The sequence below is a fragment of the Triticum dicoccoides genome, chromosome 2B, assembly GCF_002162155.2.
Source record: "Triticum dicoccoides isolate Atlit2015 ecotype Zavitan chromosome 2B, WEW_v2.0, whole genome shotgun sequence".
Classification (NCBI taxonomy): domain Eukaryota; kingdom Viridiplantae; phylum Streptophyta; class Magnoliopsida; order Poales; family Poaceae; genus Triticum; species Triticum dicoccoides.
Genome location: NC_041383.1, coordinates 488,610,634 through 488,615,911, shown reverse-complemented (window position 1 = coordinate 488,615,911; position 5,278 = coordinate 488,610,634).

Here is a 5,278-nt window from a genome sequence, read left to right as displayed (position 1 = left end):
CTAATTCTCCAGTGATGATTAGCTCTGGACAGTGAAGCGCTACCGAATCGTGAAGACCATATGCTTGCAACCAAATAGAGAGGTTGTGCTTTCGATCTTCCGTTCGAGAGATTGTTCATGGGTGGTTCGAGGGACCCCCAAGAATGATCTACACTGAATCATATTCTTATGCTCCACTCCAGAGTCGGTAACAACCGTGATCCAAACCATTTATGCATCTTCATATTGTTCCTAGGTGTTCGTAGGGAGATTTTTTTTGTTTTCTTCTATGTTTCCCAACACCCCGCCCCTGCGTCGGTGGCTCTAGGTCCGCTGCAACAAATCATTCAGTCCCATCATGGCGCATGACATGACCGATGGCATTACGATGGACTCCATCTGCTCTGTAGGTGAAAGTACTCCAATACCTCACCTTACTTGACGAGGTCACACCCCCTCCCCACATCAATTTTCATGTCCGTCTAGATTTGCGCATCTAGTTCCTTGTTGAGTTGGAGATGCAATCTAAATTGTGTTACTTGTACTACTACAACTTTTAGGACTCTTATCCGGTTAAGATTGTGGGTCATTCTATTTAGGGTTCTAGTATGGTTAGGATTTTCTAGTATGGGTATGATGTTCTAATTAAATGGAAGGTCATAAGATCTAATCTATCAGCTAATTAGTCATTTTACTTTATCGATGAGCTTCATGTTTGTCCAAAAAAATCCATGGAAATTGTTTCACCAGACTTTGATCCTATGTTGTTCTGGTTCAGTGATTATGCCCTTTCATATTGCTTTTCCTATGGAGTAAATTTGGTTGATAATGTACAAATTACTAGTTTTTACTTCATATAATAGCAAGTACGTACATGTTTAATTGCTATCATCATTGTACAGGATCTGCCAAAAGTTCACCAATGAAATTGTGGATTATTCAAGTAGTCCCCAAAAAGGATAACGAGTCACAAACCGGAGAAGTGATGCATGTGACAACGATGAATATGAACCAACTGTTGAGCAACTGGCCTATGTTGCAAATATGATTACATGTCTCGAAGAAAGTGAGAAGGAAAACCCTACAACTTTGGTGAAATATGTTTATATAGTTTGACATTCAAAAAGGTACTGTAAAATGTAGATTATAATCTAATATGTTGAATTACATCTTAGCAGGCATATTTCTATGATAAAAGGGAAGGAGATATGACTGTTACGCAAAGCTCAACCATGTCAAGAGAAAGCGGGTTGAACTGGTTAGTCATCATACTTTTTTACCCTCTGAACACTTATTTGAAAAGGATATTTAAATCCATATACTGTCTTGGTTTACTTTACCACTACATATTGTTGCATATGCATTAATATTTTGCAATTGTGCACTACCTAAATATTAAACCACATCGATAACATGGATATATGATTTCTATAGGGAGAGTTGGAATTAACGTATGTTCAGCTGAATGCGAGTCTAGGAGGACGGCATGAAGAAATTTAACCTATATGAAGATGCAGCATAAATAACCTGAAGCAGCAGTCAAGAATGCTTTGGGAGAGGAACAAGAGCCTATTGCTGTCAAGGAGGCCATGGCAGATCAACATGAAGAGACTGAAGCTGTGAAGGGGGCATAGCATATCAACATGAAGAAGCTAAAACTATCAAGTAGGCCCTAGCAGAGGTGCATATGGAGGCAAGAACTGGCAAGGAGGCCCTGGTAGAGTAGCATCAAGATTCTGAAGCTGGTAAGGAGGCCCTGCAAGAGCAGCACGAAGACCTTGAAGTTGTCAACAAGGCCCTGGCCAAGCAGCATGAGGAGCCTGAAGCTGGCAAGGAGGAACCTCTAGATCAATAGGGAGACCTTGAAGTTGTTAAGAAGGCCCAAGCTAGCAAAGTAGCAGGAAGAAATTCAAGCTAGCAAGACGACCCTTGCAGAGCAGCAGCAAGAACTTGAATCGGTCAAGAAGGCCTTGCCAGAGCACAGGGATGAACTCGAAAGTTTCAAAATGGCATGGTTAGACTACAATGAAGTTGTAATGCCCTATTAGACTTGCAGGAAGAACTAAAGCTGTCATCAAGGCCATTCAAGAGCAGCAGGATGTAGTTGAAGCTAACAAGTGTCATATTTTGTTGTGTGATACTTTGTCCCATGGTTCTTAATTGTAATGTCGCCAATTATGAATCAAAGTTGTGAGAGAAAATAATGAAATATTCCAATTTGGCAGCAAATTTAAATGTAAAACAAATTATTGGAGTGTACAGATTGTGACAGTTATGGATACCGTCACCAGCATATGGACCCACATGTAAGCAGCCACGTCACCCACATCTAGTCCCACATGTAAGAAGCCACGTCAGCAATGTTTGGGCCCATAAGTTAGCGGCGTTGACTGATCAAAACTGACGCCCTACTTATTACCAACAGGCACCATCGGTGATAAAACCTTGAACAGACCCAGCTATAAGGTGCCACATTAACATATTATGGTCTTGTATGTCAGAAACGTTGCCTGGTCAAACATGGTTGGTCGGTTGCTCGTCTCGAATGTACTATCACCGAAAACAACGGTGAGGGACGAGCAGGTCATATATGACGGCAGTTCTAGTGACATTTTTGGGCCGTAGCAGAAGATAGCTTCGGCGACGAATTTTTATTTGTCACCTAAGATGCGATCTTGCGTGACAGGGGGAGTGGTACCATCAAGATTTTACTTTTTATGATGGCACTTCGATGACGGTGGGGGTGACGGCCGGAAAACATCACCAGTACATTTTCCATGACAAAAAATGGTTTTACGTGACACAAGTTAAACCTCACAGAATGGAGCAAATTTTGTAGTGTTTATATTTACTAAAATCCTAAAAATACCTGTTGCAATTTATTTACTTTTATTTTCCTTTTTTATCTATCTACCACTATCAGATTTAATCCTTGCAATTAAGGAGTATAAGGGGATTGACAACCCTCTTGCCCGCGTTGGGTGCAAGTATTTGCTTTGTGTGTGTGCATGTACTGCTTATAGTATTTGTATGGTGTCTCCTACTGGTTCAATAAAGCTTAGTTCTTAATTGAGAGAAATATTATCTACTACTATACTACATCACTCTTCCTCTTCAGGGAAATCTCAACGTCTATCAGAAGTAGCAAGGGGGCCCACGCGGGGCACCCCCTAGCCGCGTCAGGTGACCCTGTGGAGCCCCAGTGGCTCCTCTCATCTGCCTCCCATACGTTTTGTACCCCTCGTGTCGTCAAAAAAACCGTATTAAATCCCCAAGTATCTTTTACCACATAGATATATATTTTTGAAAAGTAAAAAACCAGGAGAAAACAACAACCGGCTCTAGACTATGAATTAATATGTTAGTCCAAAAAATATATAAATTGATATTAAAAGTGTTCAAAGTGACAATATAATAGAATGAAACACTAAAAATTATAGACACGTTTGAGACGTAACAACAGCCCCAAGCCTAATCCTACTGATCCTCGAGTAGGTATATGATAAAACAAAGATATTTTTTTAAGTGAAATGATACCTAGCATAATCTTGATCAAATGATGTAAGGTGTTTGTGAACTCAAGATAAAATGATTCGTGGCAATAATCTATGAATTTGACACTAAAACAATGATACATGAGCATATAGATAAACAATCATTCTCTTTCAAGAATAAAGATGCTAAAGAAAGCAGCTCCACACTGATTTACTCATATAAAACCAACACCCCCTATATCATCGAGAGCATAGCACACTAAGTCATATAAAACCAGTTAAATCGTGAGGATCCACACGCATGAGCAAGCATAGAGGCTACACTCACCTCGAACCAACTACTAAACCCCAACGCAATACTTGAGCGCAAACTAAGACCCTTTAACATTTTAGAATGATGGTAAGAAATTATAAGAAGACAAAAATAAGAAAGTATCACACTAAAGCAACTGACCAATAGGAAACGGAGGGACCTTTCAGTCGATATTAATGTCAGGAGTAGCGATTGCCATGCAACAAATGCACTAGAACTATGAATGTATGAAAGCTCCCCAAATGAACTAAAATAGAGCTTGCATCCAACTTGCTTGCTCATGAAGACCTCGCGCGTATTGAGTATGCTCGTCATCGAAATATACAAGCCACGTTCTATAATGTAATAGGTCCTCACTAGTATGATAATGATATGTATATATGAAAAACATGTGCTACTTTGAAGCACAAGTGTGTATAAATGATAGTAGTGTGCCCCCTCTCTCTTTATTTTCTCACTCTTTTTTGACACTTTTGACCTCTTTTTCTTGGGCTTTTTTTGCCTCTCTTTTTTATTCCTCGCAAGGTAGGGGCAATACTCTAAATGACATCACACTTCTATTTACACATAACTCAGATTATAAATTATGTCTACAAATGAATGCCTCTAACAGTGTACCAATATATGCAATTATTTAGCGTAACATGTAAACAATGATGAATTTGAGGGGGTCAACTTAATCCACTTTTTTAAAGGTCCCCAAAACTTTGAATTTGAATCAAAGAATTTGATTATTAGAGATGCCCCAACACCCCCTATACTCCCGGGCAGATGGCCCGATCACTAACTGGTCAAGAAAATGACTCAGACGGACCCCTCGTATCGGCCCGAAATGCTCGGGCAAACCGGCACCCATCATATCCAACCCAAATCTAGGGTGGATATGGGGTGGTCTGAGTGTGCCCGGACGTGTCCGCCACGTCGGATCAGGCTCATATTAGCCCACCCCGACCCCACATATATTCGTCCCATCCACTCCCCGGACCAAACCCTAGCCACTCCACTCTACTCTGCCCCAAGCTCCCGTACAGCAATCTCTGGCCTTGTTCGACATGGCGGATAGCAGATCTGACTCTGACCACTCTCGGTCAGTCGACTAGGGTGTCGTCCCATTAGGGAGGAGGCGGCCATGGTCGTCCGCATGGCCCTTCGCCGCTCCCGGGAGGAGTGCGCCCGACCTAGGTCAGATTCGATCTGGCAGGAATCATTGCGTTGGCACAACTGGCTTTTGGGTCCGCCAGCTAAAAGCTTGAGGTATGGCGTTGTCCCTTCTCGGGTCCGAAGGAGTACGAGGGTTACAAGGACCGATGTGCCTGTTGTAACAAGCAGAGAGTCTACGTCCTGCCTCGTTGTCGATGTGGCGGAGGCGGTGGATGCAGCGATGCATGCCACTGCGGAAGAGGAAGCCATCAGTTCCACATCCTCCAGAAACAACAGAGGAGGAACACGCACGCACACGCCCGAGTGCAAGCCCAGACAATCTGAGCCATGG